Below are 16,435 nucleotides of genomic sequence, written 5' to 3'. Positions count from 1 at the left end.
TTAGTAATTTGTCTGTGATTCCTTGTGCTTTCCTAATTTGGGAATCACTTATTTGCTGTGAAATTGGGTAAATAAATAATTTCATCTTCATATCATTTTTTTTAATTTTGATTTTGAAACAACTTTTTATCTTTGCTAATGTAGCTTGCCTTAAATTAATTTTTATAATGTAAACATACAAAAATTATCTTGAAGGTTATTACATTTTTCTATTTTATTACCCTAGTGTTTAAAATATTCTTTTGAGAAGGAAAGTACGAGGAACCACTGCAGCCATCACTAGTGTACCATCCTGGAGCTGTGAGGAGACCGGCCACACACCTCCTCCTTTTCGCCGCTGGTCATCTGCATCCTCAGACTGGTTCCCGCACTGTTCAAACATGGTGGATTACTATGAAGTTGTAGGCGTGCAGAGGTGTGCCTCCCCTAAGGACATCGGGGAAGTACACTGTTGAAACTGGCTCTACAGTGGCACCCAGATAAAAATCCTGAGAATAAAGAAGCTGAGTGAAAACTCAGACAAGTGGCTGAGGCATATGAGGTGTTATCAGATGCTTAAAAATGGGACATCTATGACAAATACGGCAAAGAAGGATTAAATGGTGGTGGAGGAGATGGACATCACTTTGACAGTCCATTTGAGTTTGGGTTCACATTCCGGAACCCAGAAGACATCTTCAGGGAACTTCTGGTGGAAGGGACCCATTTTCATTCGACTTCTTTTGTAATGAAGACCCATTTGAATACATTTTTAGAAAGTGAAGGGGTCCTGGAGGAAGCAGGAGCTGTGGTACAAGCTCTTTTGTCTCCACCTGAAATCGATTTCCACTCTTTGGAGGTCGATTATCTTCATTTGATACAGGATTTACTTCATTTGGATCCCCAGGTCATGGGGACCTCACTTCATTTTCATCCACATAGTTTGGCTGCAGTGGGATGGGTAACTTCAAATCTATGTCAACATCTACTAAAATCGTTAATGGTAGCAAAATCACCACAAAGAGAATGGTCAAGAAAGAGAAGAAGTTGAGGAAGATGAGCAGTTAGAGTCCTTAACAATAAATGGTAAGGAGCAGCTGCTACAATTCAACACATGCATTTAACAGAAATGTTAAGCTATAACAAGCACCATTTGAGGATTAATGCAACTTTTTTTTTAAGATTTCAGATGAACTCAACTTTCAGTATAACTGTACCTAATCTAAAGTATTTATAAACAGCTCATTGCAGCCCCTCTTTGTCATAGACTTTTGAGTCTGTTGTTGGGACCACACAGTAGGACCATTTTTTGTCTTTAAAAGTGTTGCAATCTCTGCATGTACTTTGCTTTCTTTATTACATTTGATCCAAGGCAAGCCTCAACTCTTGCGTAGATCTGCTTTCCATTGTGTTTCAAACATGAGCCAAGTAGAGTCCGCCTGCTGTGAAGCTAACATTGCCAAGAGGAGTCCTCCACAGAAACAATTTCCATTTTTTTCAGGGTTTAGTAATGAAAGATACACATTAATGGTAACACATTTTTGGTTCAATACAAATTTGAGGATGTTTTCTAGTGGTGCACAGATGCTGGCAACTTACTAAAGTTTTGACACTTTTTTAAAAGTGTAATGGTAAGCTTAGGTTTATAAAAGCTGGTAAACTGGGTCTCTGTCATTTGCTTTGAAAACAAACAAACAAGGAATATAAATATGAATGTGTTTGGTGCATTCTTTCCAGAGTGGAAAAAAAAATATTCTTTTGAGTTGGGTATGGGGCTCTGTGGTAGTGACCTTGACCAACTTGTGCAAGACCCTGGGCTCAATCCCTAGAACAGACAAAAGGAGAAAAAATATTTTATAAATAAAATTTGATTTCATATTTTAGTTCAAAGAATAGAACAAGATTTACTCTTAGTGTATATATGTCTGGTTAAGTGTTTCTTTTTTTCTTTACTTAGTATGTTTCCCTAATTGTTTCTTTTCTCATATTAATTCTTTGTATCAAAAATTTTAGGGATGAGGATTCGATCCCCAGAACCACATGCCATGCTGGCCCCACCCCTGGGCATGCTGAGCCTGTGAGTGTAGGTGTAGTGGCACATGCCTGTAATCGCAGTGCTGGGGAGGCTAAAAACAGGAGGATCACTAGGAGTCTGAGCTGCGTAGTGAGACCCTATACCAAATACATGAAAAAAATACATATTTTAAGAATAAAATTCTTTATTTCTTGGGTACTAGTTTTCATAGGAGTATTGATATTCATGGTTAAATTTAATACTCAGTGATCAATTCACTTTTCTCTTAAGCACTATGTTAATGATCATGTATTCTGACTAACTTCAATATTTTCTGTACTTATATATACGTTATTATGTCTCTGGAACTATATTAAAATCACCATTAGGACCAGCCAGCTAACTCAGCTGACTACAGTGCTTGCTTAGGTGCAGGGACTGAGGTTCAATCCCCGGCATGCCAGCCCCACCCCTGGAGCACAGAAATGGGGGATTAGACTGCACGTGGTGGTGCACGCCTGTAATCCCAGCACTTGGGAGGCTGAAAACAGGAGGATCACTACGAGCCTAATCTGTGTAGTGTGACCCTGTAGACTCTGTCCTAAAATACAGAAAAAAAATTTTAAAACTCACCATTATTATTTTATACAATTAAGTGTTAATTGCTTATCTTGTTCCTCATTCTGCTTTATCAAACATCTCTTGTATTCATGTATAATAACCTTTTACAATTTAATTTAGTGAGAGATCATTTTTATCAAACTTTTTGGTTTTCTTTCTTTGGAAGATGTTTATTTTTCTTTATCTAAAATTTTTAAGAGTTTTACTTTGAACAGATTTAAACTATCCTTGTATTTGACTTTTATATTGCTTTTGAGAAAGTAGCTTTTAATTTAAGAGCAAATCTTTAGAGACCACCTCTTTCCTTACTTTCTCTTCTTTCTGGCCTCCTCTGTCTGATGTCTTGGGTATGCTTCAGCTCCACAATGGACTATATACAGGCATGTAAAGTTTTATTTATTCTGCCTATGTTCTTGAAGTATCTTGAAGCTATAGGAGGAATTTGGATAAAATTATTTTTTAAAATTATGTTGTCTACTTTTATTATCCTCGTGGAACTACACCGAGTCTTTCTTAGAACATATACGATATTTTCTTTAATGCAAACATTTTCTATTCTTTTATTATACCCTCTTATTCTGTCCATGCTATGTTGAGGATAATTAATTCTAAATTTTTCTCCATCTATTGAATTTTTCTTATTTGAATCTTATAGTATGTATTTGTTTCTCATGAGAATTTAAAATGGGTTTTTGTCACTGTTTTCATTTTATAGATTCAACAGGTTGTTTTTTGTCTGAGCTGGTTGTAATTAACAGAGTTGGACCACAAACCCATGACTCCCTTCAACCTATGATCTTAAGCATGGTGTTGCACTCCTTTTCCCTTTTGAACAGTTAAAAGATGCACAAAAGCCACTTTTCCGTTAAACAGCACTTTCAATAAATCTAATGAATTGCATGAAAAAGGTTCATCATGAAGGTAAGATTCTAAGGTTATCTCTAGTGCAGCTTCAACCCCACTGGCAAGTAAAAGTTCATGTCACATTTTTATAAAATCAGAACAGATAATCCATACCATACACCCTAGGTGTACACAGATGATTTTAATTTTGGATCTATAAAACAAATGCTATCTAAAAGTAAATCATATGTAAAATTATGAAAGAAGTTTCCCATGAAAGTCCTATCAAGGGCTAGAATGCTTTTTCTCTTCCTACCTTCCCCGTTTCTGTTTACCGATCCTCTCTGTAAACTTAGTCAGTGGCTATTATTTGCTCAGAAATGTGAACCAACGGCAGCAAGACTGGAAAGCGATCCTTCCCTCATGAAGCTTACATATTGGGGTAGTTTAGACACCTCTTTGGAATTACGAAGATCTCATGAAAATCAATTAGAGTCTCACAGATGAGAGGACAAAAATTGAAGACTCCAAGATGGGAGCGTCACTACGTGAGTGCAACAGCTGCTGTGTGGCAGAATCAGTGCAAAACTCTGCCTCTTCCGATGGGAAAATTGAGTTCTTGGTCACAACATACTTGAGCTATTTATTATAAGACATAAATACTTGCCTGAATTACCTTGTATGATTGTGAGAATGAGAAATGGTAAAAATGTCTTTGAACGTCCTTTCAAATCCCTAGTCACTTTTAAGGTTTCAGTAATAAATCTTGCCTCTACAATCATTCACTCGTCTCTATTTTTTGAAATATGCCTTGACCACTCTACAGAGAGAGCGTATATTTCTATCAGGCACACAGATAAAGGAAAACTATTGAACCGATTCAGTTAATCTAATACAGTCTGTTGTTGTCTTTTGTTGTTTGTTTGTTTGTTTGTTTGATTTTTCCAGAGCTGGGGATTGAACTCAGGCCTGGCGCTTGACAAGCAAGCACTTATTCTACTGAGCTATCTCCCCAGCCCCCATCTGTTGATTTGTTAAGGTTTAATTGATAAAATTATTAGTTCATTAATCAGTATTTTTACCATAAAATTACTTCTTGTCTTATACATTGTGCTTCTTCCCATCAATGATAATTAACATTTTTCCAAATGCACTGCCTGCACTTTCCACAATTTATTTTGGATGCATTAAACTCTACTGGCATATATTTTCATGAAATGATGAAATTAAAAAATGGAAAATGATACATACATTTAAACAAAATATGTTTAACATTAAATTTAGGGAAACATTAATGAAACAGTAAATATTCCCCTAAGGTATCTATTTAAGAAACATGACATTAGCTTTATACATGGTGTCAAGAAACAGAGTTAAAAGCCAATGATTAATTCAGTGTCTTTCTCAAAACTGAACTTCACCTTTTCAGCTATCTATAACTCTAAACATAAATTGTTGAAATTTCCAGGAATCAGACAATCACATTTCAGAATTTAAAGCATGTTTTAACTCCCAAAATACTAGCCATGGTATGGAGAAAATCATAATTCTTCTTACAATAAAGACTCAGTTTACCCAGAATCTTAAATACACTACAAATTCTTCATGACTAAAAAGACAAGTTTGGTGTGTCTGATACATAAAGCAACTGCAAAAGTGTAGCAAGAGAGTGACAAGACACAGACTGCATTTGTGATCACCAGTGACGTACATGACCATGGGAGATAGCAGACTGAACAAATTTAAATGTGAATTTATTAACCACAAAACAATATTGTACAACTCTGCCAATGAACATCCCTGTGAAATATAAATGCTTCAGCACATTCTACTCCCAGAAATTTCAGTTCTGTTTAGGTGCTTACAGCTACATGAGGCCAGGCTAGCTGCTCATAATAAAATACAGTCTAGCAACCACTTACATAGGACTGAATCAGTGGGTGGACCTCATTTTTCTAGTGAATGTATACCAAAAATATTTCTCCATACGTTCATCCTGCCTTCTTGAAGTTCCCCTACAAATAAACTAGGTGGAAACAGGCTGCATTTTCTTTTCTTTCTTTCTTTCTTTCTTTCTTTCTTTCTTTCTTTCTTTCTTTCTTTCTTTCTTTCTTTCTTTCTTTCTTTCTTTCTTTCTTTCGAACCAGGGATTGAACTCAAGCCCTTGCACTTACCAGGGAAGCACTTATTCTACTGAGCTATCTCCCCAACTCCCAGGCTGCATTTTCAGAAGCAGGTCTTATATGTTCCTACAGACTCATTAGCTAAAATGTATCAGCTTATTTCCTAAGTTTGTGCTAATACAGAGCTGGGTTACTGTCTTTTTCGAGAGTTTTCCATGTAAACATAATGATAGAACTCTCCAATCAGATTCACTATCTGCACCAGAAGTAATAGGCCTAAAATCTGAGATAGTGCATAATGTCTGAAATTATAAAAGTGCTAAACACAACTAAAACTAATTTATGCATTGTTAGGTTTATATTTTTGATTTTTAGCAAATACAGAATGCAAACTCTGAGGAACGACAAGGGCAGGAATCATAATGCTCATAACATGTTTTGGCCAGCAAGACAGCTCAGTGGACTAAGTGGACTGGGGTTCGATCCCCCAGTATCCCATTTCACACTGGCCCCACCCCTGGGCATGCTGAGCTGGCCTCTGAGATCCAGCATGGTGGCGCATGTCTGTAATCCCAACTCTGGGAAGGCTGAGACAGGAGGATCACTACAAGTCTGAGCTGCATAGTGAGACCCTGTACCAAATATAATAAAAAAAGATATATTTTGTCTTAATGTTTCCTACCCATGGCATACTTTCTCACATTCTCTGAGTTTGTAAATTTTGTTATTTCACTCACTCATGAGTGGTAGTGTGAAAGACACCTTACAGGTTCAGTGATTTAACACAAGAATGACATTTCAGCCGATGGAATTTCTCATTACATATTATATTTGAAAGTAAAATGTTTTTGTCTTTGTTTCTGCTCTTTGTTTTTACTCTTTAAAAGAAAAGAAATGAAAGTGGAAGAATTTTTTTAAAAAGGTTTAAAATTGGCTTATAAATGCTTTGCAATTTTTAAATTTTTCTCAAGCTCTAAACTTCAGTTAGATGAAGCAAAAAAAAATGCATGCTGATTCTCTCTACTAGTTATTTCCCTCTAATATTGTGTACATGATATTTCTGACTTCTTTAGAACTTGGTTTAAAAACTGAGCTAGGGCAAAGTGCGGGAACTTGAGCGTGAGATCCCACCTACTCTGGAGGCACAGGTAACAGGATAGAACATTCAAGTCCAGCCACAGAAACTCATAAACAAAATAAAGCAAACATGCTCAGATGTAGCTCAATGGTCAAGCACCACTGGGTTTGATCTAAAAACCATAGAAGAAAAAAAAGATGTTTTATAGAACTGTCCATAATTATTCTAACAGAAGTTCATGGAAATTTATATTTCCTCCTATGATTTTTTTAATGTATTTGGTGCAGGGTCTCACTATGCAGCTCAGATTAGCAGTGATCCTCCTGCTTTCAGCCTCCCCATGGCCGGGTTACAGGCCTGTACCACCACACTTAGTCTCAGTGGCTGGCCCAGCTCACCTGGGGGCCTGCACAGCCTGTGGTGCCAGTGATCTAGCCCTTGTCCCTGAGCTTGTCTAAGCAGGTGCTTAGTCCACTGAGCTATCTCACCAGCCCCCTTTTTTAAAAAATTCTTAGCTTCAATAGAAAGGAATGTTGTGATCATTATATCTAAAATATACCAATAAATTAGAGATTGTCAAAAGAAGAGTAATGTAAGTTACAAACAGAATTAGTCCTCAAATTGAACAGAATTAAAAAGTTTAGAAAGGATGATTATTTAAGGGCAGTGCTTTTGAGTTTGGAAAAATCAAAATATTTAGTTGCATTGATGTGATCAATACTCTGAGTTTATAACTATATGTAAAGGCAGAGTATACAGACAAAACCAGTAGCTGTCAACACTGGGTCAGGGGACTGGTGAACTAAGGTGGCTGAGCCACTCACGCCAAGAACTAATTTGTGTTCAGTGATCCAGCTGGACTCTTTTCCAGATTTACTGTTTCTATTTTCCTCTGAGCTAGTGTGGAGTCCACCTGATTTAGGACTCTGTAAGTGTGACCAAACCAGGTTAATAATGAAAGCACTGCACACTCTGTTGCTGGGACTCACGGTCCAGCATTCTGTCTCCAATGTAACCTTCATCACAAGAAAGGTGTAAGCCACCCTGGGCACAGCTTTCATCAAAACTTTCAGGGACCTGCATTATAACTCTGCAAAATTTTACAAACTCCATATTGCAGCTTTTTCTACCATTGAGGATTCTGCTGATATTTTGTGTTGTGAAGGAGGAGGGCTGGTAATATTGTGGTGATGTGTTTTTCATAATTTCTTTGTTCTCCAGGCCCTGCTCAATGCTGGAAGCATTCTGTGCCCATATTTTAAGGATATATTATCTTCAGAACACAAGGAAAGCTACCAGGTACTATGTTCCACTCCTTTTGCTGGGGCGAGGCAGCTAAAAGAATGTATCTTTTTATTTCAAAAGCAGTCTCCAGAAATCTTCATTCAAAAATCTAAAATGGTGAGTGCAAGAATATTCAGTTTCTCTCTCATCTCCTTCATCTTGTCTTGGCCATCTTTGTACTACCTACCTTGCTTGCCCTTTACAATCTGCGTATCTCTTCAGAAGTGACATGTTGGTCTCCATCCATGTCTTCTTGGCAGAGCTATGATATTTGTGTGGGATGCCAGTTACCTCAAACCAACTTTGTTTGCATGAAAAATTTGAATTCAGATTATAACAGGTAATGAAGAACCGAAAGAAATGTGCGTGGAAGTAAAGTTGGCTCATTTATATTTTTTTAAATTTTATTCTATTTTATTTATTTGGTACAGGGTCTGGCTATACAGCTTGGACTCATAGGGATCCTCCTGCTTTTAGCCTCCCAAGTGCTGGAATTGTAGGCATGAGTCACCACATCCAGACTTGATCCAGACTTGATAGCCAGCTCAGCATGTCCCAGGGGGCGAGGCCAGGGCAGCATGTGGGAATGGAGAGCAAGCCCTAGTCCCTGAGCTTGCCTAGGCACGCACTTAGTCCACTGAGCTATCTCACTGGCCCTGGGATATTTATATTTTAAATGGTCGAAACAAGAAATCTTGAGGCAGACATCCCTGATAGGTGATACACAGGCAAATGATATGAGAGAAATTTAGTACTATCACTGAACACAGAAGTTGTGTCCTGTGGCATCCTGTTAGCATGATGAGAATGCCATAACTGCTTATAAACAAAAATTTCTGAAAAACATATATCTGTATTTTAAACAACATTGAAATTAGCTGGGTCTAGCGGTGCATGCTTGTAAGTCCAGCTACCCAGAAGGCTGAGGTAAGAGCACTGAAAGTTGATGGTCAGTCTAGGCAACTGGCAAGACCCCATCTCAAAATAAAAATAATAAAAGGTGACAATACTTGTTGTAATTTTTTATTTATCACAATTGTAAGATGGAGTTTAGGGAGCAAGTTTAGTTTAAGGTTTTTTTTTTTAATTTTAAATCCCTATGAAAAACTAGGAAACCATCAAAACTTTACTTAAAAAATTAGAAGAAGCATTAATGTACAGAAATCTCCACTCCATTTCTATGATTTTTCCAAGTGTTCCAAGTTCCCAGAGTAATGGTTACTCTTTTAGAATTACTTCAAACAGAGCAACTTAAAAGAAGAAGTATTTATTTTGTTAAAATTCTGAAAGCCAGAGGTCGCAAATAAGGAGGTCAGGGCCCCACCCCCACTGCAGGCTCTGTCCCATAATATGAGACGGGGAACCTAAAATGTTTGCTTGAGCCATACTCTCATATCAGTGTAAAAGCACTACACTCATCCTAAACTGGGAGGTCTTGAGCTCACATCACAGTTCTTTCAACAACAATTTAAGTTAGAGAATAGCTCCCAGGGGAGAAAAAGATATCACAGTTTTTCAAAGAAACTGCCATGCTTGGTATTGAAGAAACTATCTCCTGGTCTCCAGATCATGTTTCCAAATTAATATTAACTCCCTGTTAGTTACAAATTATGGTTTTAATAAACAGATTTTTTCAGTCCTATAAATACTCCCAAATTCTACACAGGGGAGTATAGATTTGGTGATCTTACAATAAACAACATATTTTAATGAATTGTCCTTTATAACTTCTTTGATTTTTCTCATGAATATCTCTTTATACATCTTAAAGGTGAGTGATAAGTGAGTTAGGAGGAGTATAGGATAAGCAGTTAATCTCAATCTCCTACAGTTGCCCTCTTGTGACACACGTGTGTTCACTAAGAAAGTGTCTATAGAAGATGAAATCAGGTAAATTAAGGTAGAGCTTTTGGGTTCCTTCCACTCAAGGATCCCATTGCAAATATAAATGCCTCCTAGAATTATTGGAAAATAAAATGATACCTTAAGAAAATTTTATGTCCTATAATTTAAAAATAAAGTTACTATTCTCATATTACTAGCTATCAATTACACTACATAAGGAAAAGCAAAAGCAATAGCATAATTAATGTGTGTGTGTATATTAGTCTTCTTTGGCTGCTATGATATGCTATACATTTTCACATTTTGTGAGTTAAAACAGTAGTTTTGTTTGCTGTTGTTGTTCTTTTGTTTGTTTGTTTGGGTCTAGGGATTGAACTCATGACCTTGGGCTTTCCAGGCAAGCACTGCGGCCCTAAGCCATATCCCTAGGCAACAGTAGGTACTTATTTTGTCAAAATTCTGAAGAACAGGGGTGCCAGATCAAGCTGTCAGCAGGGCCACATTCCCTCTGTGGGCTCCATAGGAGAATCCATCCATTGTCTTTTCCATTGTCTAGTGGCAGGCAGATCTCGATGGTTTATGGCTCCTTCTGTCCAGTCTCTGTTCCTGTCTTCCCATTACCTTGTTCTCTGTAAATCCAATACCCCTGACCCTTCCCTGGCAGCATCAGTTTTTACGACATTGGAAACCCACTGAAATAACCTAAAATGACTTCTCCTGTCTTATTGCAAGTTGTCTCAGTGAAAACTGTTGTCCAGATAGTTTCAGTGTCTCTTCTTACCAAAGAAGGCATTATGTTCTAGTTGTGTAGTGTTAGGACCTGATGTCTTTGAGGTCCAATTTTCAGCCCACTTATCTCAAGAGTAAAATATATATATAAAAAAAAAATAATGGAGCAGTTCTGTTTCAGTTACTTTTCTGGGACAAAATACCCAACACTCCAAATGAAATAAGGAAAGGTTTATTTAGCTCACTGTTTGGGTTTCAGTCTATATTTGGCTGGATCCAAGGCAGAGTGACAAATGGCAGAAGGGAGCAGTTCATGGCAGCAGAAAATAGCGAAACAGCAAGAGCAAAAAGGCAGGAGCAATGAGGGCAGCAGATGCAGAGAGCGAGTCTCTCTCCCCTCCTCATGTTGCGTTTAGGCTAGCCTCGTGAGTAGCACTCTCACCCATCACCCAGCAGCACTCGCACCTGTAATCCCAGCATTATATCATGAACAAATCACAACCTCTAGAATTCTTCCCCAGGACTGCATGACAGCGTGCGGGATAACTAGCCACAAACCATAACAAGGTCCAAAGATCAGAATCTTGGCAAATGTTCTGGCGTTGTTATTACTTGCAAGGTAAACATAAGTAACAGTAAAGTTAATCTCTAATGAATGATTATTCTGTTTATGGCAAAAAAAAATGTGTTTTGCTTAAGTTGCCTCACTTATCCACTAGGAACTATGTGGAATAGATGTGCCTGTTATTGTTATGTGTGTGAAGACAGTAAGTAGCAGGAATTCATGGTTAATTCAAGGTTGCAGAGTAGTAATGCTATTAGGAGTCACACTCTTGTCTATAGAACAAGACAGAGCTTTGGCTTTAATTATTGCTTTCAGCCCTTTTACCTATCAAACTTTCCATTAATTTAGTCTTTTCTAATATAGTCCATAGAAGTTTGCATAGTTAAACTTCATATGTGTAGGCATCCTTTTACACATATGTGTGTGTGTTTTGTAAATTGTGACACGCTGTAGCCAATGTACTGTATTAGTTATGTACTTTTACAAAAGAGTTTAAGTTTTAGTGAGTAAAATTATCACAACATAACCACTTGAAAGGGGCTCTCTCTTTTTCCTACAGATGAGAGTTCTAGCTCATTTTTGCTTCCTGTATAGGTACATTTAGGCTGCATTCAAGCCTGACTGTGGTAGCAAATTTTAACCATTTTAGAGTGAAATCAAATTCTAAGCAAAAGCAACAAAAGCAGTTTGCCTGTTCAGAAAACCCCCATCTCTGATGCTTTGCAAGCTGCTTCTGAAAGGTCAAATCCAGACATGTTTTCCCCTTACCAAATACTAAGGAAAATAAATGAAAACAATGTGCAAAGACATGGAAATTGGTATATTTAATGGAGATTCAATGTCATTGTATACCTTCAGCACTGGTTTTGGGCAAATCGAAGTCATAGAGTATATGTTAGTGTGAAAGCCAGATTCACACACTGGGGCTTGGAGAAGGAAATAAAGGGTTAGCTCCATTGTCTACATATAAAAGACGGAATGTCTCCCATTTACACTTCAGAGTATCAGGACTAGCTTCTAATTAATACTATATTTCATAAATGACAACCCTAGGCATGACATTTGGGCCTAACACCTACAAGGCATTAAAGGTTTCAGTTAATTATTATCTGAGATCTAACAATAGGGCAATCATTGTTCTGGTTTATTTATTTATTTATATTATCACATTCAACTTTCCCTAATTGATTGGGCCTTATAATATAGTCAAAAGGAAGAGTTATTCTTTAAAAGGACAGTCTTTAGAAAAAAAGAGGTTTCCAATCTTTAATTTTTGACTCTTTAAGCCTCTGTGTGGCTAACTGACTGATGCCCAGTGTGTCAGTCATGGTTTTACTTGAAGAACAGATATAATGCAAGATGTACAAATATATAAGAAATCACAAGATTGGCTTGTGACAGTCAGCTACAGAGCTGGGTGAGGAAGCTTGCAGAGGATTTCTGCACACTGGAGACTAAAAGAGTCGGTCCAAAGCCTGGAGCTCACTGCAGTGTTCCAGGCGAGTTCATATAATGAGACCAATGTGCCCGCAATGGAAGGCTGATGAGTCTACATCAGAGGCTGAAGGATCCAAGGCAGGGGCCAGAGGCTGCTCAAGAAGCCAGGAGACAACGTCCAAACTGACCACAAATACTGGAGCTCCTCCGAGGAAATGGGATGCTCCTTCCTTCCTCAGTTCCCTTATATATCCTTTAGGTGATGGGTCATTCTAGGGTGGGGCCTCCACAACCTGGGGTGTGGAATTGCTGAGCTAATTTAGTTATGCTCCTAACTTCTCAAGTTGACACAGTGGATCAACCACTATACCCATTATATTTCCTGAGCTAGCCACAGTGCTTGTGACCAAGTCTCTCCGAGGACTTTTCTCCATATCATAATCCTTTTCAAACTAGATTATGATTGCATTGTTTGAGTGAGGGCAGTCACTGCTTTCCCAATGGCTATTGTTGTTCCTGACCCTGAAGTTCAGCATAATAAGGCTTAATCTGTAACACATTTACCTAAGGTTATTCAATAGCACAAATAACCCCTAGGATAAAGCTCAGCTCCTTTAGTCGTTATGAGAAGAACCTACTCTCTAACCACGTTTACCACACATCCTCAGTGACCACGCCTCTCAGGTGCATTACACAGGTTCTACAGGAGAATCTATTCTTTGTCTCTTCCCTTCTAGCTGCCAGAAGCTCTCACTGGTTTGAGGCTCCATCTCTTCAGGCTGTTTCTATCTTCATATCTGCTCCCTTTTCCAAATTCTGCAGCATCTATTTCTGCCTGAGCTGAAAACAATTCTACCTTTTGGGGAAATTAACTGCCTGAGGTGATAAAAAGAAATTAATTAAATTTAGACTCATTGGCCTTTTATAATAAAATTACTTGTATCACTTTTTAGGTTTCAATACATGATGAAGTGATCCATAAAGAATTTTAGAACATGCAGTGTAGAGTTTTTAAGATTTTGTAATTAAAACAAAAGATGAGCAATCATCGAATAAGTAGAATGACCTCACATATAGATCACACCACTACCTCTGACTTTCCAAAGCCTATACTATATTGGTATCCTTTTTCTCTTTTGGCTTTCAGAATAAATGATAGTTTGCACAACAAAATCACAATCAAATTATTAAAATGGGTGTTCCATATCACGTATGCTGTACTTACCCAAGCAAAATCTAACATATTAACTTTCTAGAATGAGAACAAAATGTAGATTTGACATTAAAACTATCTCAAAATGAAAAAGTAAAAAAAGTCATAAAATCTACTAAATTGCAAAAATCAGCTGGTAACAAAGATAATTAATATTAACAACCATTGCCAAGCCAGCCCTGTCCCTGGGGTGTGCTGAGATGGCAATTGAGACTGGGTGTGGTGGCGCAAGCCTGTAATCCCAGCTCTTGGGAGGCTATAAATGGGCGGATCACTCTGAGTCCAATCTAATAGTGAGACCCTGAACACCCTGTAGACCCTTCCCTAAAATAACAAAAAAAAAAATTAACAACCATTAGGAATGTATCATAAATTCCTATAAATAAATACATGCATGTGAAACTCAAGTAATAGAAATTAAATGAAATTAACACAATGTGAAAAAATCTCTACCATATTAATAATCAAAGAAATGCATTTGAAAATATTTATTTTGCTTATTTATACCAATGAGTGAGAAAAACTGGTTTAAAAATCATACAGCATTGACAAAAGTACAATAAAAACATATTCTCTATTGATTTCAGTCTATCTATTAATTCTAGTTTAATATACTATGTTTACTAACAATCTAGAATACATGGAGTATCAAACATTAGCATGAAATTTATATAATCTGCAACAAAAATGTCCATTTAAATTTTCAATTAATTTAGGGAATGGTATTCCTAGAAGGCAATATATAGATAGAACATATCTATCTTCTTTGAAATAAATGACTGTAATAGAAATTATACAAGTTAATGTATTTTTAAGTATTACCAAGTTGTCTTATGAAAGACATATGCAAATTTGATTCAATAATTTGATAAAATAGTAATAGAAAAGATAGCTCTATTCATTCCTTATATAGATTCTAATCTGATTATATATTTAAACAGAGCGTCTGTGAAATAAAAATTTCTTAGAAGAAGTCTGATACAGACTTCTAATACTAGAAAGGAAGGTTCTCTTTACTCAGAAACTACACCAATGCTATATTTTCACTTAATATACATTAATTACATAATTACAGAATGATAGTGTGTTAAATTTCAATTATTTTAACACGAGTAAAATTAATGATGCTTTACTATAATTGCTAGCCTTTGGCACTACTTCTCTGAAAGACTGCAATATATCTTGGCTTTTATTTTATAGTTATTTATTTAAAGAACCTTTTACATTAAAGAAAGTTTTTTTAGGAATAAATTTCAAAATATTTTCCAAGTTTATGATTCTTTCCTTTATATTTGTGACTTTTTTGTAGTTGTTTACATTGTAATTTTAATTGTATTAAATCAATGAAATTATAAGGTTTGTACTTTCTGTTCTTGTTCCCTAACTTAGGAAAGTCCACCAAAGTCTATGTAAATTACTGCTTTTATTTTCTTCTAAGGAATTTTTATTTCACAGATACTTTGTTTAAATATATAATCATATTAGAACCTGTATAAGGAATGAATGGAGCTATTTTTCCATTATTATTTTATCAAATTATTGAATCAAATTTGCATATGTCTTTCATAAGACAACTTGGTAATACTTAAAAAAGTACATTAACTTGTATAATTTCTATTACAGTCATTCATTTCAAAGAAAATACATTCAAAGCGCAAAAACACTGTAGAGCTACATAACAGCTGTAGAAGCTACTAAGAATCTATCTGATGCAAATAACTGTGAAAGGCTATTTTCTTATAAAATTACATAAGAGCTACCTAAAAAGTCAAAGCATATTATACACATTTTGCAAATGATTTACACCTCAGAATTTAGCAGCACTCATGACAGTAGCCCACAGTATATTTTATGATTTTAATAATTTAACCCACATGTGCCAAGCAATTTAAAGTTAAAATGAGCCCATAATCAAGAAAATGAGTATAGGGATGAGACAAGACATAGGAAAGCAGGAAAACAAGAAAAAAGAAAAGGCAGAGTCTAGCTAAAAAAAAAAAAGTAAATGATAAAGAGAAAAGCAATTCCACAAATTATATTTCTGTATTGTGCATATAAACATAGAAGAGAATAATAATTATTTTTAGACTGCTATATAGGGGTGAGGTATTTTACACTTTACATTTTCTGAAATGTTATTTTATTTTTATACTGAAGATTAAAAGAAGCACAATATACTGTGGGCATTCCAATTAGCTTACAGACAGCTGGATTTTTTTCAGTGCTTTCTTTTGAGATATCGACCTTTGATTGTACTCTGTGCTCTCCCGTACTTCTGCTGTGATTCTTCCAGACAATCTCAAGAGTAGCTGGAAGAAGAGTGGTTTCTAGACCATACAATGGGTTCAATTGAGCCTGGCACATTCCATGAGTTTTTCTCTTCTTTCTTAATGCATGGCTGCCAATCTTGTACACACTTCCCTGATGTGCTTCACACAATAGCTGGCCCGGAGGAAAGAAAACCCACTGCTGCCACCCTTCTGTGAGTTCTGGCAGTGTGCAGCGGCTCATGGCTCTCATAATCGGGGGTCATGCTATGCATCCACAGCCGCAAGAGTGCCAAGTAGACTCACAGGTGTGAGGCTTACTTTGCAACTCATAATTTGGCTCCAAAATGAGCAACAATTATGCTTTAAGATCAGGGCCATGTGAGCAACACACAATAGAAAATGAAGCAATTATGGGTTGCATCCCTTCATCATAA

General features: G+C 36.6%; 1 pseudogene; it reads left to right on the top strand.

The window, feature by feature from the left end:
* Positions 1 to 380: 380 nt before the first annotated feature.
* On the top strand, positions 381 to 10,932 carry LOC101561772 (annotated as a pseudogene).
* The last annotated feature ends 5,503 nt before the right edge of the window (positions 10,933 to 16,435 follow it).

The sequence above is a fragment of the Octodon degus genome, unplaced genomic scaffold (assembly GCF_000260255.1).
Source record: "Octodon degus isolate 3935 unplaced genomic scaffold, OctDeg1.0 scaffold00209, whole genome shotgun sequence".
NCBI classification, from domain to species: domain Eukaryota; kingdom Metazoa; phylum Chordata; class Mammalia; order Rodentia; family Octodontidae; genus Octodon; species Octodon degus.
This window is presented reverse-complemented; position numbering and strand designations above follow the sequence as displayed.